A 27,790-nucleotide genomic window follows, 5' to 3' on the forward strand; every position below is an offset into this window, starting at 1 on the left:
ATAGCTGTCCAATCCACCCATTTCGTTTGACTGCCAGCATTTCATTTCATGATTTCTCACCTAGACTATAGCAACAAGTGGGCTCCCACTGCCTCCAAACAAAACCAAGAGTGATTGTATCAACACATGAATCCGCTAACATCATCCCCTTGTTTGAACCTTTTTGTGTTTATAATTTAACCCAGGGTCCTCACTGTGGCCTCAAGGCTATGCATACCTGGTTCCAATGACCTCATCTTGTAGTCTGGATCACTCAACCCACAATTAGTCAGGGTTCTCCAGAGAGTTAGGAACCAATAGGATATCCATCTATCTAACTATATATCATCTGTATTTGTATTTCCTATTTATGGAAATATGTGTACATAAACAGGAGATCTAGATCTCCTACTAATGTTTTTTATGTATATGTACACTTATACGTATATATAGAAGAGATTTATATATTTTTTATATTGTGAGGACTTGGTTCCTATGATTGTAGAGACTGAGAAGTCTCACAATCTGCCCTCAGCAAGCTGGAGACCCAGGAAAGCTACTGGTGTAATTCTAGTCTGAGTCCAAAGGCCTGAGAACCAGGGGAGCTAATGGTGTGAATCCCAGTCCAAGGGCAGGTGAAGACCAACTGACCAAGGCCTCAGTTCAACAGACAGGCAAGGAGGGAATGAATCCTCCCTTCCCCAGATTTTTGTTTTATTCAGGGATTTAGTAGATGGGATGATGCCTGACCACACTAAAGAAGGGAATAATCTACTGAGTCCAACAAATGCTAATTTCACCAGAAACATCCTTGAAGACACAACTGGAAATAATGTTTAATCTAGGCACCCTGTGGCCCAGTCAAGTTGACAAATACAATTAATCATTACACCATCCCAGTAAAACTGACCATTCTGTCCTTCAAACAGCCTACCTCTCTTGTATATAGCCTGATTCCTTTGGTTGGAACACTTTTCCCCTTGACCATCTCTTTCTAACCCTTTGGGGCCCAGTAGAAAGATCGTCTCCTCAGAGAGGTGTCCCTGGAGCACCTTGTTAAAGTAGTGTAGTATTCTCTGTCCACTACCATTCATTGCCAGGATGTTTTGTCACAAAGCAGCCCAGCTCAATTTGTAGAGGTCTTTGTTTATTTTCTGTCTAATCTGCTAGATTGCAAGCTCCTTCACAGTAGGGACCAGGCTTTTTTGTTCTCCACTGTATACCCATCCCTTCAGCATCTTGCTAGTTTCTGGTGCATAGTAATAAATAACAATAAAAATTTGCTAAGTGAAGCTGTTACAAGGGATTCATGTAATAGGGGAGTAATCACCACGATACAATGTAGAGATGCATGAGATGATAAAGGCAGTGATGTGCTGGCAAACTGGCTCTCCAAAAAGGAAAACAAAACAAAACAAAACCCAAAGGCCCTCATTTGTCATTTGCTTATTTCCATGGTGGTGTAAATACTCCCATCACTGCTGATTTCAAGCTTCCAATGCTTTAGAAACTGACTTGGAAAATTCCCGAATATTTAACAGTTGGCTCTTCAAACCTGGTGTGATCTGGGTCTAGTGTTTCACTGGAAGAGAGGTTGGCATGGATGCAATGAATACCCAGGAAAGAGGCAGTATTTCATCTTGGCGGAACTCGGCAAACACTTCCTGGAAGAGGTGACACGTGATCTGTGTTTTGAAGGATGGGTGTTGGCTCAGGCCCTGTGCTTCTAAATTGGCTAACGTAGCCCTGCGCCCAGTAGCCCACATTCAACTGTTCCTGGCTCCCCTGTTTGCCTAAGAGTTATCAGCTGACTCCGTTCAATCCTCAGAAAATCCTTCCATGTGGCTGGTGTTCTGTTGGGTTTGCTGTTAGTCCAACAGAGGAGAATTAGGGTAGAAGTTAGCACAGGGAGAAGGGAAAGGGTTTTCCAAACAGAGGGACAGCTTTTGCAAAGGTGAGTGAGCAAGTGTGATCAGGCAGTCTGGTAAATCTAGATGTATGTGGGAGGGAATGGAAGGAGATTAGCTCCTGACAGGTTTTGTTTGATAGGCTGAGGATTCCCACCCTGGGCTGGAGCAGGTGTCAGAAAGAAAGGGAAAGGGACTGATTGTTTTTCCTGTACAATTCTTATCGCAGCTGGTAATTGTGTTTTTTGTTGTTATTGTTGGTTTTGTTTTTGGCATGTAATCATTTGATTAAAATCTGTCTCTTCCAAGAGAATGTAAACTCCACAAGGGCAGGGACTGTCTTGTTTACTAGTATTTTCTCAGTACCCAGAATAATGCCTGGTGTAGTCAATAAAAAACACCCTTGTTAAGTGATTCAATCACCTGGGGAATCTTTGAAGTTTGCCTATACGCATCTACCCTAAAATAAGATCTGTTGTAAGTCTCCTTTCTTTGAACCTCCCAACCACAATACAGGATAGGGAGGGCGGGGAGTAGTGCGGCTGGCATTCTCATTTTATAAAAGCTACGGAAGGGATTCACCTCCATACCTCTTCCCAAATTCAATCAAGTGGATCCTCTAGGGGATATTACCAAAAGTGTGACATGATTAAATTTTCCATTTGCATAACTGGGCCAGACAGCAGTAGGGAGGACTAGAGGTGCTGAGGTGCTGAGACCAGTAAGGAAGCCAATGCAAGAAATAATGCAGGTCTGAGTTAAATCCCTGGCAGTGGTCGTGAGGAGAGAGCAGAGTCAAGAGATACTTGGGAGATAGACTCTACAAAATTTGGTGACCGTGTGGGCATGGGTGGAAGAGGAAGCAAGAGAAGGAGAAATGTAGGTTGGAAGTTGGAGTGAATATTAGTCAATAGGGGATGGGTGGTTTGCTTCACAAATTGCTACATTTGAGATGCCTGTGGGACATGGATGAAATGCGGTTGTTTATGATGTTGGGAAGCTCAGGTTTCTCGGCCTGCACCTTTCACTTCATTGCCAGGAACTCTGGAGAACACTACTAATAGTTAAGAGATGGTTTAGAAAAAGAATTCTTGAAGGAGACTGAGAAGGATGGCATGAGAGGAAGAAAGAAAATCCAGAGAGTGACATAGAAAATAAATGATGAAGAATGTCCAACAGCCTCAAATGGCGTCTAAAGGTTAAGTTAGAAGACCTGGAAATTCCTCACGTGAGTTTGGCAATTAAGATAATGATGGCCACATTGCCATTTTCTTCGGGAGCAGAACCTACACGGCAGAGCACGAAGGAGGAAGTGGAGACGACGGATTATATTGCCTTTTTCAAAAAAACTTGGCCGTTAACGGAAAAGGCGGGATGGTGTAAGAGCGGGACGGGAGGACGTCTGAGCACGTTTATAGCTAAAGCGAAGCCCAGAGGGTTGAGCAGACGGAAGCGCAAACCCCTTCTCGCCCTTGCAGTTCTGCCAGCCCTCCCCCCACGTGACCGGGAGGCAGCCTGCGCAGCCCCGGCCTGGAGGGACTACAGCCCCCAGAAGGCCCCGCGGCGCGGGTGGGGGGAGGAGTCGAGGCCTGGCGCGCGCCCCAGCGGCGCGAGCGGAAGAGCAAGAGCTTCGAGGAGGTGGCGGAAGCGGAGAGCGACGGCGCGCCCGGTAACGAGCAGCCCCACGTCCCTGTCCTTTCCTGCCTCTACACCCTTAGCTGGGGCCGGTCGCTCCCACTTCTCCCCACACACTTTGGACAAGACTTCCTTTCTCTTTTTGTTAGTTACCGGTATTTTTTTTCCCCTCACGTGACTCACGGGGCGGGTCTCCGTCTGGGGCGGAGGTTACTGGGAAGCTGCCGCCCTTCGACCCCTGCGGGCCCTGGGTTGCAGGGATCCTCCCGAGGCCCTTTTGCTGTCCTAGAGGCTGAGCGCCCGCTTTGGGGCCTCTTCCCAAATACTCTCTGCGGAGAGGACATTCCTTTCCCGGGTTTCAACAGGTACTGAGCGGGTCCGTGGCGATCCCCCCAGGGGTCAACGGGGCTGTGGGCCTCAGAGGCCGCCCCGAGAAGACCCCGGGGCTGCTGGCGATTTCCGGGCTGCGAGCATTTTGAGGGAGTCCGCTCGGCTGTCCAGGAGCCCCGGGCTATGGGCATGCGCTGGGAGTGAGCTGTCTGAACGGGAGGATGTACTTCCTGGTTTGTTGGGCGGCCCTCGGAAACCCCCAAGACCGATTATTAAAAGTTTTCTTTACTCAATAAAGCCGCCTCTCAGAGTTGAGAAAGGAAAGAAGCACAGGGTTTGGAGACTAATGTCCTGAGACGAGTCTCAGGTCTGTCACTTTCTGGACTTGTGATCTTTTGTAACCCGTTTTCCGCAGCCTCGGTTTCTAGATCTGAAAAATGGGGCTACTAGTCTTTGGCCTGCCTGCCTTCCAGTGTTGTGGGCGTCAGCGGATAATATGTGATACGTGGGAGAAAGCATGTATCAGATATAACTTTATCCTCCTGTCTCCAGTCTAGGTCAGTTGAATTTTAAAACCACGTTCATGTCTTTGAAACTCGATTATAAACATGACCATGCTCTTTGTGAAAAGCAAATGATTTAATAAATAAGGGGAAGTGACTTTGGAAACGAATACAAGCCATGCAAACGTTAAGCCATGTACCTCTTGAAGAGGTGACTTGAAGGCCCTGTCACCTGTGGAGTCCGTTTTAAACTTCATCTGCAAATTAAGGTCTCCCAGAGTTAGGACACTTCCCTACCCCCAACACACTCGCCTGTCAACCCATTTTGCTCAGTTACAACCTTCCTTCACCACAAAAGTACAAGGATCTCAGCACTTTCTGTTCATCAGTTGTGCTAAACTGATGCCTGTCTCCAGCAGGTCTTGTATTTTTTTACCCCCTTTAAGATACTTCTGGTGCTAAGTCTAGCTCTAATTCTAACACAGTTCCACTAACCTTGTGTGCATAGTAGCTGAAATACTGGGGTCATCTTCATCTGTCCTAGGTATGTATGCTAGAAGTCTGTTTCCTCATAGTTAGAATTCAGAATATAAATAGCCCATATTCCAGTCTTCTGGCAGTTAAGATCTGAGACTCTAAGCAGGTAGCTTTTTTGTCTTATTTTTCCCCTTGTAGAGAATGGGATTTTACAATCAATATAAGGGTTTGGAGGTGCAGTAATAAGGTAATCCTAACTTGTATTTATACTGATATCGTCGGTTGGAAAATGCTTAAATGTGGTTCAAAAAAACAGGATGGCGGTACAGAGAATTAGTCCAATGTACAAAGTTGAACAAATTGCGTTCAAATCCTGGTGTTGTGACTTACTTTATGACTTTTGGCAAATTAGTTGACCCCCCTGAGCCTGATGACTAGTTTCTAGGATAGATACAATAACATTTATCTTGCAAGGTGTTCATAAGGATTAAATGAGATGTTAATATAAGAAACTTAGTAGTGCATAGAGTAAGTGCTCATTGCTTTGTTGCTATTGTAATTGTTGACTATGATGATCAAAAAATGATAATTTAGATAATGTATTTTCTTGAGATTCTTTTTTTTCCCCAAAATACTGTAAATAGAAGTTCTCATTCTGCAGTGTGTTTCTTAGCAATTGTATTTTATATAAAGATTATATTAGGCTATTTTTCACTTTTAGAGGTTTCTAAAATGCTATTGTGAAAAGATTGTTGTTTGGGATGTGCTTTGGTGCTTCATTTGTAACCTGTCGTAAGGATGCTGTTTTCTGTCTGCACATTGTAGCTTGTAGTAGAACAATTATCTGTGTTTATGACTTAGTTATTGACTATTGACTAGGACATAGTTTTATAGAGCCATTTTTTGGTCCTTCCCCTCATTCCTGCCTTTTTTTTTTCTTTTTTCTTTTTTTTTTTTTTTAAGTCAGACTGTTTGACTCTAAAAGTTAGTTAGCTTAGTGGGTAGGTTCCAGAGAGCTTGGTGACCTCATTTTTTATTAAGGTAAAACTCTTAGTGACATTGGTGTACACATTTGCAAGGAGTGAGAGTTGAGAGAAACCAAGAAGGATAGTCTAATAGAGAAAATTGATCTGTTGGTCAAAGCAAAATCTTAGGGTTAAGAATTGAAATATTTATTTTTAATTCCTACAAATGAGTTTTGACTACAAGATACCTGCAGACTCAGATTTTTAGGAAATGTTTCCTTTACTCTGTTTTAATGTGGTATCCTCTGGCTCTGCCCTGGTAATTTCATTCTTCCAGTTATGAATCTGCAAGATAACTATTTTTTCACTATAGACTTTTATACAAAGCTATGACAATAGTCATTTCCATTAAAAATTACTTTGTATGCTATAATGTATTATTTTTTCCTTTGTTTTAAATGCTTGTGTTCTTAAAGAACAAGAATCTTTGCTGTTTTGCTTAAAGAAGTTTTGGAAGGTAAACTCATTCTCAGCTTTAGCATCTAAGTGTACGTAGTGGATATGCTCAGTAATGACTGTGCTGAATAGTTCTGAGTAAGAACATTTTGTTGATTGTCGTATGTCCCTAAGGCATGCTGTTGAGAAACTATATGGTATTGTGGAAATAACCTAAGCTTTGGAGTCAAATCAAAGTTTGAATTCAGGCTCCACCACTTAATAGGTTATGACTTTGGTTCATATTATCATTCTGAGTTCATTTTCTTATCTGTAAAACAGGGATAATAATAACCAATCTCGCATGACTGAAAAGATTAGAGATTTTTTGAACTAGGCACATACTAACTAGGCTTAGCAAAAGGTAGATTATGTTAGCATTACTTTAAAAAATTTTATTATTATATTTTTATGATAATCATTGATTTTGGTCAAACATTTATAATTCATTCCTCTAATACTTCACATGATCAGTGTATTTTGTTTTGTTTTGTTTCTGTTAGCCAAGGTTAAGGTTGTTGACTGTAACCATCAACCCATGAAACACAGCAAAGCTAATTGGCCAAGATTTTCCAATCTGTGACCCTGTCCTCATTAGCTCCATAGATTAACCATTCACAAAATAGCTCGCCAGAATGAATGATAAAACTGGTATATTGTCGATTCAGTACTTATGTACTCATTAGACATAATAGAGTTAAGTGAGCTAGTGCCAGAATAAAAGTATAGATTTTTAATGATAAACCTGTTTAAATATAAGACTAGCCCTCACACTCTGTATAAAATTGGGGACCTACAGGGTGATCTTTGACAATCATTAACCTGAATTATAATTTAGACATTTCTTCCTTGTTGAACTGTATTTGTTGCAGACTTCCCACTTATAGAAGTGGAAAGAAATGGAACTAGGCTATTGGTAGCTTGAAAGAGAACCCTACTTCTATGCCACCCATCAGAAAATGTGGTCTTAGCTAGTGGAGAAAACATTTAGAGTTCCTTGTTGATGAGCCCAGCAGGATGGATGAAGTCTGGGTAAGTCATAAGAGTTTATTGAATTACGGAAAAATTCCAGTTGACAGAGCTTTAGATAGAAGAGAAGTTATAGGGTGTTGCTCAGCAAGCTGTAAGCCTGCATTTGAAGAGGGTTTTCTACTCTCTCAATAAAACATAGACCAGTTGCTTCCAGTCTGTGGTGTGCATTTTTCACTTGTCTCGTGCTAGCTTTCTATATAGCTTTCCATTCTTCAGAATCACTCTTCAGTTTTATTAACATTTGTTGTCCCTCTTCTATCTTTTTTTTTTTTTTTTTTTTTTTTATGTCAAACATGGTTGTTTCCAGACTAGGGATAAAAATAGAGAAGCACTGTTGGAAACAGCAGGTCTGGTGTCTAGTATTGTGAGATTCCCAAATAACACTGTTAACCTGTTAATATAATGGTATAGATTTCTGACAGCTCCTGACCATTTACTTGGTACAGAGGCAAAAACAGAGGCAAAAACAGAGGCAAAAGGTATGTGGCACTCCTTAATAGATTTCCTTCTTAGGAAAGAATACATGTAGTGTTAATACTGGCTTGCAGTTGGGCTGTTTCAAGTTTTTTTTTTTTTTTGCCATGGAATACCAGAAGAGTATTAAAGAAGAGAAGCACTTGGATATAAATCCTAAACTCTCAAATTTATATCAGTAGTCCAGTATATGTTTTCTTATCATCTATAAAATAGGGATAATAATACCATTCCTGCTAGTTTGTCAAGATTAGAGGGAAAAGGTAACAGAAATGTCTTGGAAATGGGGTAGGTAGCTGTGGGGAAGAAACTGACCAAAAGGCAGAGTCCATGAGAGTAACACAAACACCTATCCACGCACACACACACAGACATATGCACTGGAGGGAAACAGAAGAACACACATGATAGGCAGAGAATGAGGGTCTTCTAGAGACGGGAAGTCAGAAACACTGAGAGAGACAGTCTGAGGCAGAGTTAGAAAGAAGAATAATCAGAGATGTAGAGAGAAGGGCCACCTTAGAAACGATAGATGCAGAGAGGGAGACAGAATGCTGGAGGGATCTGGGAGGGCATGACCAGGAGATGGAGAGCTTATTGAGGTAGTTGTTTTCTGTTACCTGAGGAGACCTTCTAAATATTTGTAATTAGCAAGGAAAGGGAAGAAAAGTAGATATTAATAGCAAACAAGTAACATGTTTATGCAGTTTTTATTCTACTGAAAATTCTCCTTAAATTCTAAATTTATTTTGTATATTTGGCATGCTGACACCAGAATAGCTTCTGTTACAGATCTATTAACCTCTTGCTTGACTCTCTTCATAGTGTATTTTAAACACATTTTTAAAAAATTAAATAAAACTATTGTTTTCTTTTGGAGTGCTTGGGTGGCTCAGTCAGTTAAGCATCCAACTCTTGGGGCACCTGGGTGGCTCAGTCGGTTAAGCGGCCGACTTCGGCTCAGGTCATGATCTCGCGGTCCGTGAGTTCGAGCCCCGCGTCGGGCTCTGGGCTGATGGCTCAGAGCCTGGAGCCTGTTTCAGATTCTGTGTCTCCCTCTCTCTCTGCCCCTCCTCAGTTCATGCTCTGTCTCTCCCTGTCTCAAAAATAAATAAATGTTAAAAAAATTAAAAAAAAAAAAGCATCCAACTCTTGATTTTGGCCCAGGTCATAATCTCATGGTTTGTGATATCAAGCCCCACATTGGGCTCCATGTGCTGTCAGCACAGAGCCTGCTTGGGATTCTCTCTCTCCATCCCTCCCCTGCTCCTGCTGCTCTTTCTCTCTCTCTCTCAAAATAAATAAAAAACATTTTTTTCTGAGGCACCTGGGTGGCTCAGTCTGTTAAGCGTCTGACTTGGGCTGAGGTTATGATCTCAGAGTTCCTGAGTTCAAACCCCACGTCGGGCTCTGTGCTGACAGCTCAGAGCCTGGAGCCTGCTTCAGATTCTGTGTCACCCTCTCTCCCTGCTCCTCCCCTGCTCAGGCTGTGTCTCTCCCAGAAAAATAAACGTTAAAAAAAATTAAAAATTTTTTAAAATGTTGTTTTTAATTAAAAAAATTTTTTTTAATGTTTATTTTTGAGAGAGAGAGAGAGAAAGAGACCGAGTGCAAAGCAGGTGAGGGGCAGAGAGAGAGAGGGAGACATTGAATCCAAAGCAGCCTCTAGGCTCTGAGCTGTCAGCACAGAGCTGGTCTGGGGACTGGAACTCGCAAACCTGGAGATCATGACCAGAGCCCAAGTCGGATGCTTAACTGACTGAGCCACCCAGGTGCCCCTCCCCCCCAAAATTTTTTTTCTTAATAAATCTGGTACATGGTTGCTGTAGAAAACTTGGGAAATAAAGAATTAAAACAACAAAAAACAGCCTTATAAGCACATAACGAAGGCCACATTTTTCATATGTTTTTTTAGTCTTTTTTTCTAGGCATCTGCAAAGCTCTTCTACTTTCCTAAAGAAATCAAAAAGCTTTTTATGAGTCCAAATGATTTTATAAATTAACTGTGGTGGAATTAACTTTATGTACCAGTTTTGGCACTTAAATACTTCTGTAAACTATTTGTATACTTGTTTTTATTTCCTCCCATTCTAGATTAGATTAATAACTATATGTTATTTACCTTTGTGTTTTAAACATTTAGCAAAGTGTTCTACATATGTCAGGTACTCAGAATATATTTGACATGAATTGTTGAGTTCCCAAGTGGAAACTGTCTTATTTAAACAGGTCTGTCCAATTTCTCATTGGCAGATTAGACCTTCTTCAGTGTTGAGAAAAGCTTGATATTAGAGTGTATGTGTGCACGTACGTGTATAGGTTTCATATGAATGGAGCTACTGAACTAGGGAAGGGCGCTTTTTCTGGTTAGCTTTTTGTGTAGCAAGCCACTCCAAAACTTAGCGGTGTAAAATACCCATTTTATTATGCTGTGGATTTTGTCTGAATTCAGACAAGGTAGTGAGGAGATGGCTTACCTGACCTTTAGGTGGAAAGACTTATAATTAAAAGCTGGTGGTGACCTGCCGGCTCCTGGAGGTGTCAGCATTCATGTCTGGGGGCTAATGTGGCTGTCCCACAGAACACCTGCCTACAGTTTCTCCACATAGACCAGTGGAGCTCCTTGAGAGCAAGGTGGTGACTGTTTCCTAAGAATGAGCATCCTAAAAGAACCACGCAGAAACTGTATTGCCTTTTGGGACCTACTCGTGGAAGTTACATAGTGACATAAACTTGTCAGAGTCAAAAATAGCAGTTACACTGAACCCACTTCTCACGGGAGAAGTGTCAAAGTCACATTGTAAGAAAGACTGGGGACAGGAGATAGGTGCCATCTTTGGGAAAGACAGTCTGTCACAAGCACTTAATTGAACTGAAAAATAGTAAGTTACAAATGAGTTAATACAATTATCACATTTTGAATTTCAGTTCATAAATTTCCTGTTGAGTCTTAGTAAGGATTTCCCCCGCTGTTGATAGCATTTTTATTCATTTATTTTAAATACTTATACTAAACTTGTAAAAACTTTTAAACTCAGAGCTATTTTAAGTTACTTTTTTGGCTTTTGAAATCTGAACAAGATCTTACTTCTTTTTTTAACCCAGTCTTCAAGTTGGTCAGTATCTGTATTTGGGCTTTTTCACATCCCTTTTTAAATTTCAAGTATTGTTTTGTAAATAATATGGTACATGTTCACTGTTGAATATGTGGAATATCAGGAAAGAAACAAAATCCATGCATAATTCCACCTCTTAGATGTAACCAGTTTCAGGTCCATAATTTCTTATCCATGTTTCCTAAATTCAAACTGTTACGAGAATGGGAAGTCTTTAAGAAGTTTGTGGCAAACTGTTGGCAGCAAAATTCAGTCTGCACTGATGTCAGGCTACTTGTAGTCTTTATTTTACATAGTATAGTGATTTATACTTTTCCCATACAAATATTAATGTGTTTAATTAGAGTTTTGCCCGAAGCCCTAGTTGGAATATTTTGTAACATATGGAATATATACCATATTAACCTTTGTAAAATATAAAAAAAGTTCGTGAATTGTGAAGCCTCTCTGGCCCCAGGTGTTTTGGGTAAGGGATGTTGGACTGGAATTAAAAAAACTAGTCCCAGGGAAAGATGAATTTATAGCCTATTTAGTGGTCCTAAATTTTTTTATCCTATGAATCTTTTCAGAACTTTTGTGCTTTCATTTCACATTTTCATTTTAGGAGACTACCCAGAAGGAAAATTAGTAGTCTTGATTTGTTTATGTGGTGTGTAATTCTCTACAACTATCCCAAATAACAGTTTCAATCTCAGTGTGACCATCTTTCAATACATTCAGAATTTCCATTGACCTTTTAGGCCTCTTGACTCTTCTAGTGTAAGAACCAATGATTTATTAAGTACTGGAGTCAACAAGCCCCAGGAGCCATGTAGCTCTTGGTTTCTGCGACCATTGTTGTTAATGTGACGTTGCTTTTCTTTCACTTATTGCTGTAGTGTTTCTTTTTTGTACTGTGCTTCTTGTTTATTTCCTTGGGTAGCCTGAAACTTTTCTTTGCTTCTGACACTTGAGTTCAATGTCAAGGAATTTATCTTTGACTTCATAATGTCATATAGTTTTAATTTTTAAGTATTTCTTATTATAAATTCAATATGTGCTCATTATAGAGGATTTGGAAAATATATCCATATTTTCACCATCTGGAAGTAACTATTAACATTTAAGATTATTTCCTTCCTATGTATGCCTATTAATGTAATACAGATGCACTTAAATTGGGATCTCTTGCTATTGTATATAAATTTTGTATCCTGATTTTTTTAAAGAAAGGTAACATGTTTATGAGTAGTGTCTGGCAGTTTCTGGAACTAGCATGAATTATATTCTGGGCAGTGATCTTTAAATTTGTATTCACTTTGAGTGGGAACCTAGGAAATGGGTTCAAATTCTGGCTTTCCCATTGCCAATCTGAATACCAGGGCAAGTATTTCCCTGAATACCAGGGAAAGTCGTATGATGAAAACAGTGAGAATGGTTGTCCTGGCAGCTTTGTGGGCTAACCTCTAGTTGAGAGTGGCTGGCGAGTATTTCAATACAGCAGTAGTGGGGTAATGTGGAAACAGAAAACATGATAGCTCGTGGAGGAAGAACAGTAAATATGGGGTTGGAAAATTTGAAAGAATCAGAATATCTCAAAGTTTTGAGCCGGACCTAGCAGGCAGGTATATTGTAGTGTCATTGATAGTGACATTGGGAAAAGAGCTCAGATAGGCCTAGGGAGAAAGATAATGAGTTCAAGTGCTAATATAAATTTTAGGTTTTAGATCATTTGAGTGCTAGTTAAAAAAAATCTGGTGCTTTAAAACTAAAGAACATAGGGGCGCCTGGGTGGCTCGGTCGGTTAAGCGTCCGACTTCGGCTCAGGTCATGATCTCATGGTCCGTGAGTTCGAGCCCCGCGTCGGGCTCTGTGCTGACAGCTCAGAGCCTGGAGCCTGTTTCAGATTCTGTGTCTCCTTCTCTCTCTGCCCCTCCCCCGTTCGTGCTCTGTCTCTCTCTGTCTCAAAAATAAATAAAACGTTAAAAAAACCAAAAACAAACAAAAAAACCCAAAAAACTAAAGAACATAAAAATGAAAGGTCTCACTTTTAAAGTATTTGTTTTTGAGGCCATACATTTATTTTAGCAAATAAGTATTCTTTGGAATTTGTCTTTTGAAACTGCTTTCAGAAACAGTAGAGTCAATACAAGAAAACCAGTCTCGTTGCTTGATGATCATATCCTTTGTTTTCAAGAGAGTATTTTCTAGCTTGATCACTCATCTTAATTACTTATTTCTAAGTGATATTTGACAGTTTCTAAAAATGATTCTGCAGAGGCATAATACTTATTACCATGGTGGATATTTAAATGACTGTCATGTGGTTGCTGAAGACAACTTAAAAAGTCTTAAGCTGTGATAGCATCCTTAGAATAAAGTACTAGTGTATATTGGGTTAGGAGGGTGGGTTCTGGACAGCCTAGGTTTGATCTCTTTGATACACTAGTTATATGTTTTGAGCAAGTTACTTAACATGTCTGGGTCTCGGTTTCCTCATTTTTAAAATGGATATGGCACAGTACTTCCTGCTTCATAGGATTGTTGTGAGGATTAGCTCTTAGACTTAGAACTGTGCCTAATAAATATTAAGAGCTCAGTAAATATTAGCTATTTATTACCCTCACAATAACTACTGCCATTGCTACCACCACTACTTTATTTAATATGTGCGTTTTAAAAATCACTTGTATTCCTGTTTAATTATGTCACATACAAGTGGAATGATAGGCAGCTGGAGATAAAACTAGAGCTCAAAGATCTGACACATAGAGATGTTATTTTAGAATGTTGGCCTAGAACCCAGTGGGAGAAGAGTGGAAAAGACCAACAATAGAGTATTGAGGAATACTCACAATAAAGGAGAGGCAGGAGAATGTTTAGAGAAACAGAACGAGGAGTGTGCCTTAGCCTAGCGGTTATACTAATTAGGATTAGATTTGGTTGCAACCAAATAGCAGAGATTTCAACATCATAGAAGTGTATTTCGCCCAACGTCAGGAATTCCCAAAGTAGTCTAGGACTGGTATGGTCTGTCTGTCATGGTGTCATGTTGCACTTCTCTGCATGGATTCTGTTCTTTCTGAAGTCACTTTATAGTCTAAGATAGTTACTGGAGCTCCAGCTGTTTCATTCACATTCCATCCATCAGAAAGGAGGAAGAAAAGAACACATTTCCTTCCCCTTAAGGATACTTACTGAAAGTTACACGTACCACTTTTGCTCATATTCTATTGGTGAAAATTAGTCACATAGCGACACCTTTCTGCTGGAGAGATGGGTAAATGTAGACTATTCTGAGTGGTCAGTGCCTGGGAATAAAGAACAGGAACAATCAGGATAATCCAAGTGTGGCTAGATGAAGAATACAAGGTAGACAACAGAATTAATTGTCTTTAGGACAGTTTGTCATTATTGGTAATCCTTGATAGAGTTTCTGTACTTATAAAAATTATGAATATAAAACCACTCTTGTCAGATTGCGTTAACAGTACTTTGTTTTTAGGGTATAATCCTTTACAAATCCTTGTTTGTTTGTTTGTTTTTTAAGTTTATTTATTTTGAGAGAGAGCATGCACTCATGCCAGAGTGGGGGACGGGGGCAGGGGGAGAGAGAGAGAGAGAGAGAGAGAAAGAGAAAGAGAGACAGAATCAAAAGCAGGCTCCAGGTTCACTGCAGAGCTTGATCTCACCACTGTGAGAACACAGCCTGAGCCGAAATCAAGGGTTGGACACTTAACTGACTGAGCCACCCGGGTGCCCCACAGATCCTTGTTTAATTAGGATTATCAGTCTCTCATAAGGAAAAAATTATGTGTATGTACGTATATGTATGCTTGTGTGTGTACAAACATACATATACATAATGTGTGTGTTTTATGTATCTCCTCTTAACATTGGCATTGGCCAAAATTACTCCACGTTGCCACAGTGTGCCTTAAAATGGTGGTAAATAAGCCTCTGATACCTCTCTTTTGTTGTCTTTAGCCCCTAATTTTACTTAGCTTTCCATCCACTCTCCAATTTGGTTGTTTTGGGCAATGTTTTAATTCGTCTCTGTCCTTTTATGTTACTACTCTCTCTCACTGCTGTTAATCGTACTTCCCCAAATAGATAAATGAGCAAATTTAATTAAATGTGTTATTTGCACTCTCCTGATCATTAATGAATTTGTAAGTAAGATCAGACCTACAATCTTCCTGGTATTACAATTACTGAATTTTGTCCACTCAAGTGGTAATTATTTGCCTTAAAATTTTTTTATTTTTAAAGCTTCTATATTTTGTATGTTTGTGTTCTTTCAGTACTAGGAAAAAATGTGAAGGTCTCCCAACAAAAAGGGAGACCTTTTTCCTTAGGATTTTTTTTTTTTTTTTTTTTTACTCCTTTCAATTGAAAATATTTTATTTATATATTTTTTTAAATGATGAACAATACATTTAAGAAATTCGTCAGTTGCTGTTTTTTGTATTTTATCAACAGACATATAGTTTAAAATAGACAAGCTTTAAAAGTCAAATAGTAAAAACTGAATTTATAACAAAACATAGTGAATCCCCATGCTTTCTAGTTTCTTCCCTAAAGGTAACCACTTTCAGCTCTTCTTCTGGCATTTATGTATCCATATTTCCAAATAATATATGTGTAGTGCTGTCTTTTGAGTCACCAATTTTTTCATTATATGTTAAGTTTCTATTAAGATAGAGAAAGTTTTACTGTTCTTTTTAAAAAAAAAATTTTAATGTTTATTTTTGAGAGAGAGAGAGAGAGAGAGAGAGGGAGAGAGAGAGGCAGAGTGTGAGTGGGGAGGGGCAGAGAAAGAGGGAGACACAGAATCCGAAGCAGGCTCCAGGCTCTGAGCTGTCAGTACAGAGCCTGATGCAGGACTCGAACCCATGAACTGCAAGATCATGACCTAAACTAAAGTCGCTGTTTAAGTGACTGAGACACCCACATGCCTCTGTACTGTTTTTCAACCACCATCACCACTGCTATTCCTTCTCTACCTTCCCAATTTAGTTATATTACAATGTCTGGTTAAATGAAATAGTTAATCTTACGTTTACGTTACTGTGCCTGTGCAAATTTTATTTGCTGATAGTGTCTTGAAATAGTAGCCTCTCAGTGCAGTTTTCCATAAGGTCAGTCACAGTAATGTGTTCTAATTTTCTTCCTTTTTTGGCAACTTCTCTGCTAGAGACCTTCGTTGTCCTCCTATCTACACCTAATATCTGGGCCTGCTTCACAGCTCATTTCTGGGGAAGATTTCCCTTTGTTATTCTTAGACTTTTCTTTCCTTTTCAATTAGATTCCCAGTATTGTAAGTCTTAACCTTCCTTATTCCTCATTTACCCTCTTGCTTAGGTAGAGCACATCCTCTGGTAGTTGTGTTGGATTTGAAAGATGCTACTGTGGCAGAGAACATGGGGACGACAGCCTTCAACATGCCTGGCTCTGTCTTAGAGCTTCAGTCTGGATTGGTTGCCTTCTACTTCTGGTGCAGTTAGCATCCTGGAATCCCATTCACCAATATTCCTTCACTTCTTTTTTGTATTGAATATCCTGTTTTCCATATCCATGCCTTTCTTTGTTGGGATTTATTTCTTCATTTGGTGTCAGGGTGATGATACCACTATCTAGAATATCTGATCAGGCAAATCTTGAACAAAGCAGAGTGTTAATCATACATAGTGGTTTTTGGGAGTGTGGAGTTCAGGGATTGGAAGATTTTAAGAGGTGGAAGTAGGTTAACATCATCTGTAGATGCATGGTTACTTGGGTGACATTGTAGTTCATTTGTTGGCCCTCAGGTGGGGGTGTTTATTGGAGTGAATCTGTCCCTGATTGTTTGGCTTAAAAGAGTGCCTTTTGGGTTAAGTTGTCCTTATCAATTGAATGGATTTGAAACTGATTCTCTTGGCAGTTTACCCTGGCTAGGAACAATCCGTCTTTTCCTAAATTTGTTAGAACTTTAAATTCTTAGTCCTCTGGTGATTTTCTAAGAAAGTGTATTTATTATATGGGAGGTAATTTTTAAGCCTTTCCATGTCAGAGTGTCTTTTCTTTCTGTCCTTACATTTGGTAAATCTAGTTTGTGTGAGTGTAAAATTCTAGATTGAGAATATTTTTCTGTGGAATTTTGAAGGCATAATTATTTCTCCTTGTCCTCTGTTGCTATTGAGAAGTCCTCAGCAAATTTGAGTCCTCTTCTTTTGTTTGGACCTACTCATTGGAAACTTGTTCAATCTCTGCTTTGTCCCCAGTATTCCGAAATTTAATAGTGATGTGCCTTGGTGTAGGTCTTTGCCTGTTTGTATGTAGTACTGGGTATTTGTAGGTATTTGTAGGTCCTTCTAATTTACAACAATTTACCTTTTCTTTTCTTTTTTTTTTTTGCAGCTAGTGTGTGGGAATGGGAGTGGGGAAGGGTAGATCTTAGCTTTCAACCATGTGCACTTCATCACAGGTTTTAAAGACCTCTGCACTTCCAGTTAGCCCCTAAACCAGAGATCATCCCTTTTTACATTCTGCAGAGATAACCTCAAGTCTTTTTTCAGGGAGCAGAAGAGATCTAAGGATCTAACTGCTCCTCAGACAGCTTTCACTCAGTGCCCTTTCTCCATTTCACTTCCAATTCCAGAGGCGGTGCTGTCCGTTCCTGATCCTTGTGTAGGTTTCTGGCTATAAATTGGTTTGGGTCTCAGCATTCTCTACTGTTGGATTGGGATTGGACTCCCCAGGATCTGCTGTAAATATTTGCATATGTTCCAGCTTCCAAAGTTTTGTTACTTTTTTCTCCTTTTTCCACCCTTGTTGTTTTATATCTTTAAAAAAAACAACAAAAAACACTTTACTATCTAGGCTGTATTAGAGGGCATCATCTTCATTTATTATGGGGTGGTCCTTTCCCTTAATTCCCTGACTTTGGTTGTGACTATTCCTGACTGGTTTATAAAGTAACAGCATTCTTCTCCGAGGAAGATGCAGGTGCCCCCTTTCTTGGCAATGAGGAGGTCAAGTGCCCATCTGTTCTGGAGGGCAACTCCTGCCAGGGAACTTATTTGGCCCTGCAAGGACACTAGGGAGTCAGCCACTCGTTCCATGTCTTCATTGAGTTCTCGGGACAGTTTATGATATAGTTCCACAGAAGAGCCTGTGCCTCCTACCCCCGTGGCCAGTCCCTATCCCTGTGGCTATTCTTGTCCCTAGGAGGACGGGTAGTAACACCGCTCATTTATACTGGGCCTTAAGACTGAAGGTTTATGAATGGGGTCCAGATTAGAGGCAGTCAGTAAGAGGAAGGTGAGTGCGAACAGGAACCTCTCGATGTTTTCCCAGCTTTCTGGGGCAACCTCTGCCAATCTGATGGCAAGGAGTAAGGACGGTCTATTTATTTTATTGGACTGGCGATTCCTCAAGCTTCTGCCGTTTGTAGACCAGCCAGCTTCCTGGGTGTGGTTTGAGTAGGGCTGAAGATCCTAAAAATGTAGGACTCTCCAGAAGGTCACTTTGAGCGGTTTTGTCAGACTTGGGTCAGTCTTCCAAGTCTGGGGCTCCTCAGGTTTGGCCTTCTTGACTCTGGAGTGGTGGTCCCATGGAGTGATGTCCGTGACCTTGAGGCAGTAGGGAGGTCACAGTAACGGTATGAGGCTCAGTCCACTGTGGTTTGAGAGGGTCTTTTTTCCAATCTTTGACCCAGACCAAGTCCCCTGGTGAGAAGGGGTGTACAGGGGATCCTAGAGAGATTGGGGCCCTATCTGTGGTATATCGTTGTAACTCATTTAGGGTAGCCTCTAAAGCTTGAAGTTCTCTTATTCCCTTATCCCCTATTTGGTGTAGGTCCTCTGGGAGGCTCTCTAGACATGGAAGGGCCTTCCATATATTAGTTCAAAAGGGGAGAAACCTTGAGTTTCTGGTGTGCAATGGACACGCAGGAGGTCCAGGGGCAATAGGTTGGGCCATGAGAGGTCTGTTTCCTGACAGAACTTGGCTAAGGTTCCATTGAGGGTGCGATTCATCCGCTCTACTTTCCCTGAGCTTTGAGGCCAGTAAGCAGTCCAGGTGATGTTGAGGGAGTTGGTTAAAGTTTGTATAATGTCCACCATGAACGCAGGGCTGTTATCACTGTGGATTGTGGCTGGTAAGCCAAACCGGGGGACAGTTTCTTTCAGGAGGACTCTAGCTACTTCCTGGCTCCGTTCCGTCCTGGTTGGGAAGGCTTTGACCCATCCAGAGTGTGTACAGACTATCACTAGGAGGTATCTAAGTCCTTGGCTTGGCTGGACATCTGTGAAGTCTATTTCAAGGTCCTCAAAGTGGGTAGCTCCTATTTGGACTCCTGGTGGGAGTCGCGGCATAGATCAGGCATTATTCTTGGCACAAGTCACACATTGTTTGCTTATTGTCTGACACAACACGGGCAGCAGACTGATGTAATATTGTTTTTTGAGGAGGGCCTCTAATGCAGTTTTTCCTAGATGGGTGAGTTGATGGTATTTGCTGACTAGATGCCCTCCCATTGTTGCTGGGACGAAGATGCGTCCATCTGGCAGTTTCCACCATCCTTTCTTGGCCTGGGTGGCCCCTTTGACCTCAACCCATTTATTTTCTTTTTTAGTGTATCTGGGTGGAGGGCTGGAGTTGTCAGACACCATAGGGCCATAGTAAGGGCCATATGTCATGGCCATAGTAAGGGAGGGAGCTGTGTCTACCTCCTTATTTTCCAATGTCCTTTCTCCTTGCAGTAGACACGTTGATCCCTTGCTGAGGAGGCTCTGGGCTTCCCCCCTTTTGGCAGCTGGACCTTCCTTGTCCTTTTGTTGTCCTTTTCCTTCAGAGCAGCAGCAAGGAGGCTGACCTTTTTTCTCATCTTTTTTTCGGCTTCTCTCTCAGCAGTGACCTTCCTGTTCATGTAGACCTTGTTAGCAACCTCGATCAACTGGGTGATGTTCATTCCAGTGAAGCCCTCGAGTTTTTGGAGCTTCCTTCTGATATCTGGGGCAGCTTGGGCCACAAAAAGAGGTGTTTACCATCTGTTGGCTTTCTTGTGCCTCGGGATCAAACGGGGTATAAATGCGGTAAGCCTTGCATAGCCTCTCATAATAATCCCTGGGGATTCCCCTTGCTGCTGGATGATTGATGGTATCTTGGTCATATTCATGGTCTTCTTAGCCCCTGCTCAGATACCCCAGAGGGGAGCCTCTTCGTACCTGCGGTTGTGGACTTGTCCTTCTTCTGTAGTGAAGTCCCATGTAGGACGTTCTTCAGATGTGGCTGTCCTAGCTCAGGTGCCAGGATCGACAACCCTGCCTGGTGTACGTTCTTCAAGGTATTGCTGAGCTCCTCTCATAATTCTCCGTCTTTCTTCAGTGTTAAAGTGTGGAGCAGCTGTTGGCAGTCTTACCAAGTTGATCAGTGGGTCTGAAAGAGGGACTCCATTAGGTTTGTGGTTTTTTGGAATATGATGGTGTGTTAAGTTTCCAGTTGAGATCAGTAGTGGGAAAGGCTGGTAATGCATCATGGAGCTGCCAGGCTGGAGGGTTTTGTTTTCGTTGTGTCTCTCAGGTTCCCGCGTCTCTCGTACTGGTATCTGGAGAGCGCCTATGCCTGGCCAAGGGCACAATCTGGCCGCTGGTTCTGGGGGAGAGAGGATGTGCCGAGTCTGGAGGTGGTGGGAGACCGAAGGTGGCAGAGTATCGGGAACCAGGGGGTTAGGTGCTGATGGTCTCAGGGGAGCATATGGCAGGGGCAAGACTGGTTCTTTTGCCGGATCACTGGTGAGAATTTGTGGAAGTGGGGACTTCTGTACCCTAGCCTGTCCCTGTTCATTGCACGTAAATCACGCCCAAGGGGGAAGGGTTTGGGCAGTCTCTAACTAGGAGTCGATATATGGGAACTGATCTGGGTGACCTGGGTCTCTGGTGACAACACGCCAGACACAGCAGACTGTTGGGACATCTAAGGTTCCCTGTGAGGGCCATCCTACACCAAAAGTGGGCTGTTCCAAATCACATAGGGGCCTTAACTTGCCGGGTCGTCTTAATTCCATTGTCTCCCAAAAACTCCTTCTTGAAGTTCTTGATCATAGTCTCAAGAACTGTGGGTGTGCTCTGTCCCGACTTCATAATGTTCCCATGAGACGGAGTCACAAAGACAGACAGAGGGATAGGGGTGCCCCCTGAAATGAGGAGACCAGTCAGATGCCCGTCTGTCCATGTCCCAAAGGAACTTAGGTGAAGTGGTCTCAGCTTTGTGACTTACAATCGGAAACTATTCTGATGCCGCCATAGACTGTATGGTGTTCACTACGGAATCTGACGGACCCACTCAGACTCCGTGGGCTTTTGGGGATCTTAAGGGTGCCTGCCCGTGGAGCCACACATTAAGTCCTAACTGAAGGACCAGATTGGGCTGCACATTCACTCACACACTCAGACCAGAGGTTAATACATTCCCTCCCTGGGAATCCCTACCTGTGAAACCTCTGAACGGTCTCTGGGAGGTGATCAGGCTCCCCTTCCAACCTGATGGGTGGGTCTGACTGGGTCAGGAGCGCCAGGCCTTACAGATGTCTGACATTGGGTCCAGATCCTCACCTACCAAGTCTCCTCGAGTCTGGTGGGAACAGCGGAGCGGGGCTGGCCTGAGGTGACCAAGCAGGAGAGTGCCGAATATCAGGCAGGGCGCGCCTTCTCCGTTGAGATTACTCACCGCCTCGTCATTTTCCCCAACCGGTGGCAACAATGGGCCAGTGCAGTTGGGTTTCCCGGTCAGGGAACCAAATGTTAGAGAACCTGGTCTGGATCACCCAATGGAAGAACCAAGCGGCGCTCAGAGATCTTGGAAGGCAGGAGGTTTATTTCACACAGGCAGGCTCAGAGGAGATCATTCCCCAGAGGTCTGAGACCCGAGCGCAAGAATGGGGGACAATTTATAGTCTGTTACTTCCACATTAGTAATAATTTGGTGCACGCTGCAAGTGGGGTAGGAGGAAGAACCCGGAAGGGGAGTCTTCGGGCGGGGACTGGAATTCCCCTATCAGTCCTGTCTGGCCATCTTATAACATAATTTTTCCCTATCAGAATGATACTACATGATCATTATAATTTTAATAAATGAAAGGCAAGTAACAATATGGTGCTCAAAAACAATAATTAAATATGGGTCTGCAAAGAGGGTATTGTTATAGAAAATGAAGAATGCCATGCCTTCCTTGATTGCAGGCTATCCTTTTAATTTCTATAAGTAATTTTTAGAAAAAACATAAAAATGATTCATCTTCATTATAAGAAAGCTAGCAAATACTGGTAAGTATGAGGAAGAAAATAAAAATCACTTTGATTCCTCAACCCAGTGCTAACCACTATTAACCATTTAGTGTATATTTTCTAGTCTTTCCTGTGCATTTACGTGTATTTGTGTGAGGATGTTTAAATGGAACATATTACATGTATTATTTTGCTTCTCTCCCCATTTTTTCCCACCATAAATGTGTATATCTGTTACGTCAAGAGAATTTTTTGTGTAGAATCTAGAGTCCATATTAACATCTAACAGCTGCTATTCATTTGACTGCAGATTATGTGCCAGGTACTGTGCTAACATCTTTTTCTTTTTTGAGGGGTGTTTAATTTATGTTGACATTATTTCAGACTGCAGAAAACTTACAAGAATCTACAAAAAATTTACTCAGATACCTCAAACATTAACACTTTACTACTTTTCCTTTTTCTCTCCCTCTCCCTTCCTCCCTTTCTCCTCTTTTTTTCCTACTTTTCCTCCCCTCCTCTTATTTATCCTCCTTCTCCCTCCCTCCCTCCCTCCCTCTCTCTCTCTCTCTCTCTCTCTTTCCATATACATACTATCTATTTCTTGAACTGTTTGACAATAAGGTGCTGACCTATTTCCCTGTATACCTAAATACTTGAGAGTGCATTTTCTAAAAATAAGGTTATTCTTTTATGTAACCAAAGTATAGTTGTGAAAATCAGGAAATTAACATTGATTTAATATTATTGTGTAATCTGCAGACTTGTTCAAATTTCAGCCCTTGTCCCAATAATGTGCTTTCATGGCAAAAGAAAATTCTAGATCATGGAGTGCATTCAGTTGTCGTATCTCTTTAGTTTCCTTTAATCTGGAGCATTTCCTTAGTTTGTATTTTTTTTCATGATATTGACATTTTTGAAGCGTGCAGGCCAGTTATTTTGTAGAATGCCCCTAATTTGGGTTTATCTGATGTTTTCTCATGATTGGATTCAGACTATCAATTTTTGGCAGGAGTACTGTAGAAATAATGTTATGCTTCTCAGGACATCATGTCAGGTGGTGTAGGATGTTGAATTACTGGTAATGTGATCTTAGATCACTTCATTAAAAATCCATCCTTGCTGATTTATACCTTTAAAAAAAAAAGATTTTTTTTTAAAGTGTTTTAAATGGTACTGTCTGCCAGGTTTTCCCGTGTAGTTACTATTTTTCCTTTTGTAGTTTTGTTGGTAAAATACACATAATATAAAATTTACCAGATTAGCCATTTTTAGGTATATAGTTCAGTGGGGTTAAGTATTCACATTTTGTTTCTAATTTTGAAATACCTTTGAGAAAACACTTTGAGACTTTATAGATGTTACTTCTTGAACTTTTTTAAAAATTTTTTTTTAACATTTATTTATTTTTGAGAGTGAGAGAGCATGAGCGGGGGAGGGGCAGAGAGAGAGGGAGACACAGAATCAGAAGCAGGCTCCAGGTTCTGAGCTGTCGGCCCAGAGCCTGATGCGGGGCTCGAACTCACGGACTGCGAGATCATGACCTGAGCCGAAGTCGGACGCTCAACCGACTGAGCCACCCAGGCACCCCACTTCTTGAACTTTTACTCACCAATTTTAGTATTGATTGGTGATTTCTGCCTGAATCATTTTCATGATGGTTCCAAAATAGTAGATTTAGAAATTCAACATACAGAATATGTAAATCTACCATATCTTCTACACTTATTTGTAATAATACTTTATTTCATAATTATTTATTTTGATGCTGTTCCTCTTTTGGCCTTGCTGTCCCTTCAAGCCGATTCCTGTCTCCCTTTGGCTTACGCTACTCATTCTTTGAGCACTGCCTCACTTTTTACTGCAACAAAATGTAGGCTCATCTTGCACTTTCCCAGCCTGAGCCCTGGAATGAGTTATTTCTTTAAGGAGCTCTGGTTGCTTTTGGTAGAGAATAGTTTTAAAAGCCGGGATCTGGACCCTAGATGCCCTCGTTGCTCTAGGCCCTCTCAGCAGGCACATGGAAACAGTTGTATTGTGGTGTAAGTGTGTGTCCGTCCACACACACTCAGTACATCTTCATCTGTCTACTGAAAGCAGTGAGTTTATACTGATAACCTCTGATTCCAACCCAGTACTACAGGGTTTATCCTGTCCTTCCTTTATTCTGTATTTAGAACTCCCTCTTCCAACAGGGAAAAATCTAGCCCTGTTAATCATATTTTTACTTATTGGCTCAATCTTAGAATAAACTTAAGAATTGCTAACTCATACCACTATTTAAAAGACACCTAAGCAGAGTTCAGTATTTGTTGATAGGTTTTTCTTTAGCCTAAAGGTATATACTCTAAATCTCCAGTGTCCCAATAGGGTAGCCACTACACATGAATTGTTTTGTAAGTGTAAAGTATACACTGGATTTTGTAAATTTAGTATAAAATAAGGAAGGTCAAAGATCTTATTAGTATTTTAGTAATATTTTTATGTTGATTATATACTGAAATATTTTAGATATATTGGATAAGATATATTAATAAAGTTAATTCCACCTATTTTATTGAAATGTGGCTATCAGAAATACTAAATTACATATGTGATTCTCATGTTTCTGTTGGACAGTGCTGATCTAAAAACCATGCTTAAAAGTTACTTGGATTTGTTTTCTCTCCCTAGCATTCTTCCCATCCTCACCTGGTTATGTTAGTCATTTGAAATACAATTCAGTTTTTTTTTAATTTTTTAATCTTTATTTATTTTTGAGAGACAGAGACAGAGCATGAGTGGGGGAGGGGCAGAGAGAGAGAGGGAGACACAGAATCTGAAGCAGGCTCCAGGCTCTGAGCTGTTAGCACAGAGCCGAATGTGGGGCTTGAACTCACGAAACGTGAGATCATGACCTGAGCCGAAGTCAGACGCTTAACCGACTGAGCCACCCAGGCGCCCCTGAGATACAGTTCTGAGTTTATTTTTATTCTGAGTTTTTCTCCCCATCCTAATTGATCTTCCTTATTTTGGAATATGTGAAACGTTAACATGGTTCCAAAAGTAAGAATTGTACAAAAAAAATGTATACTCAGAGCAGTGTTCCCCCCCTTTTTTTTTCCCCCTTTCCACCGTTTTCTACCCCACTCTGTAGATAACCAGTTTCATCATTTTCTGAATTATCCTTACTGTGTGTTTTCCCTTCGGGAATGATGAGATACATGTATATTTTCTGATTTCTTCTTTTTTACACAGAAGATATATACTATAGAAAACTTTTGTGCTTGGTTTTTTCATTTAACACAACATATTTTGGAACCCATTCCATATCAATTTATAGACTCACCCTCTCTCCGTCTGTCTTTTCCTCCCTCTGACAGTTGTGTATCACTACTGTGTTGTGAGGATGTTAACCATTCTTTTATGATGTTTCCAATATTTTGCATTTACAAACAGTGCTGCAGTGGCTAACCTGGTCATATATATTTTTGTATGTTGGAAATATATCTTTGGGTGAATTCCTAAAATGGTATGTTTGGGTCAAAAGTTTAGAAGCACGTGTAAATTTCTTAAATACTGCTGTATCCCCTTTTGTGGAGGTTGTATAAATTTGAATTCTTACCAGCAGTATGTGAGAGTGTTTGTTTTCCCATAACCATCAGAGTGTTGTTATACTTCTTAATTTTTGCTAACCTTAAAGGTAAGAAGTGGTATCTCCATATAGTTTTAATGTTTATTTCTTTTGTTAGTAGTGAGGTTGAGCATCTGTTCATATGTATAAAGGTCATTTAAATATCTTTTTTTGTGTTTGTTAATTGTTTTGTATCTTTTTATTTATTTCTCTATTAGATTTTTTTTCTCCCTCAATTTTTCTGAGTTCTTTTTTTTTAGGGATACTAGCTATTTTAAGTTCTATATGTTACAGGTATTTTCTCCCAGTTTGTCAGTTGTTTTTTGGTTATGTGTGTGTGTGTGTGCGCGTGTGCATGTGTGTGTCTGTTTCTAGGCTTTTATCTAGTTTAATTTTTCAGTCTTTTGTTGCATCTGAATTTTGGGTTGTAATTGGAATACCTTTCTCTTTCCCCAAGGTAGAGAAGAATTTACACGTTTTAGTTGTTACATTTGGATCCCTGCTTCGTTTAGAGTTTTTTTTTTTTTTTAGTGAATATTATACAAATTTAAAAATCTTCCAAATTTTTTCTTTAAAAAGTACAGTTTTGCCCCAGTGTTTTGAGATGTCATGTTTAGCATACATTAAGTTTCCATTGAGTTTATTTCTGGACTTTCTACTCTTGCACTGATCTGTCTATTCCTGTACCATTATCACGCTGTTTTAATTATAGAGGCTTTGTAGTATATCAAGGGATAGCTTTTAACATTTTTAATGTGTCATGTTACATCTTTATTTTTCTGTTGAACTTTAGTGTCAGCTGTCTATCTCTAGAAGAAAGTTTGTTCAAAATGGGATTTTTATTGGGATTACGTTAAATTCATAAATTACTTGAGGGAGAACTGACGTCTTTATGATGTTGAGTTATGTTGAGTTTTTTTTTATCTGAGAACAAGGAAACAAGCTTTCCATTTGTTCACATCTACTCAGGAATGTTTCAAAGTTTTTATATTGGTTTTGTACACTTGTTAAATTTTTCCATTTTTAAAAAACTCAATATATTTGTAGATCTTTATATCAGTTTTTATAGAGCTACATTATTCTTTCTAATGACTATTTTTGTATAGCTTAGATATACCATAATTTAACCTTACCCATATAGGTGGACGTTAAAGTTGTTTATAATTTTTCACTATTATTTTTTTAAATTTTTTTTTTTTAACGTTTATTTATTTTTGAGACAGAGAGAGACACAGCATGAACGGGGGAGGGGCAGAGAGAGAGGGAGACACAGAATCGGAAGCAAGCTCCAGGCTCTGAGCCATCAGCCCAGAGCCCAACGCGGGGCTCGAACTCGCAGACCGCGAGATCGTGACCTGAGCTGAAGTTGGACGCTTAACCGACTGAGCCACCCAGGCGCCCTAATTTTTCACTATTATAAATAGTTTTGGGAGAAGTATTATGGTAGAGGTCAGTTATTACCTTATGATAAAGTATTTGAAGGATTGCCTGGTCCTAAGCCCCTTTGATATGTAAAAGATTCTGAAATATTGTTAAAATGCTTTATACGTTATTAAAAGGTATACCTCCATCAACAATGTGTGAATTCTGTCTACATTTACCAAAATAGGACCTTATTGCTCTTTCTTTAAGTCTGTCAGTTTGATGGGCAAACAAAAGTACTGTGTATTTATATATTTATTTTGCATTTCTTTGGTAACTGATATGATTTATTTTTTCTTTGCTAGCTGATGAGGTTTATTTTTTATCCATCCATCCAACCATCTGGCATATTCTTATTGAGCATCCACCATATGCCATCCTGTAAGTTAGAACTGTAGTTATGACTAGAAGTTGAGCATCTTTTTGTGGTTTTCATCATTTGTATTATTCTGGTTTTTTTCTTAAAAAAAAATTTTTTTTTTTAACATTTATTCATTTTTGAGAGAGAGACATAGCCTGAGCAGGAGAGGGGCAGAGAGAGAGGGAGACACAGAATCTGAAGCAGGCTCCAGGCTCTGAGCTGTCAGCACAGAGCC

At 40.5% G+C, this 27,790-nt stretch overlaps 1 protein-coding gene across 13 annotated transcripts in view; it reads left to right on the forward strand.

The window, feature by feature from the left end:
- The first annotated feature begins 3,457 nt into the window (after positions 1 to 3,457).
- The window catches only part of R3HCC1L (R3H domain and coiled-coil containing 1 like), a 93,786-nt gene continuing 69,453 nt past the window's right edge, over positions 3,458 to 27,790 (forward strand). For 2 of the 13 annotated variants that reach the window (XM_019459059.2, XM_019459063.2), the window contains exon 1: positions 3,563 to 3,886. The gene's annotated coding sequence lies outside the window, so the exon portion shown is untranslated. The other 11 variants (XM_019459056.2, XM_019459062.2, XM_019459058.2 and 8 more) reach the window with 9 other exon arrangements.

The sequence above is a fragment of the Panthera pardus genome, unplaced genomic scaffold (assembly GCF_024362965.1).
Source record: "Panthera pardus isolate Hobbes unplaced genomic scaffold, ASM2436296v1 HiC_scaffold_22, whole genome shotgun sequence".
NCBI lineage: Eukaryota > Metazoa > Chordata > Mammalia > Carnivora > Felidae > Panthera > Panthera pardus.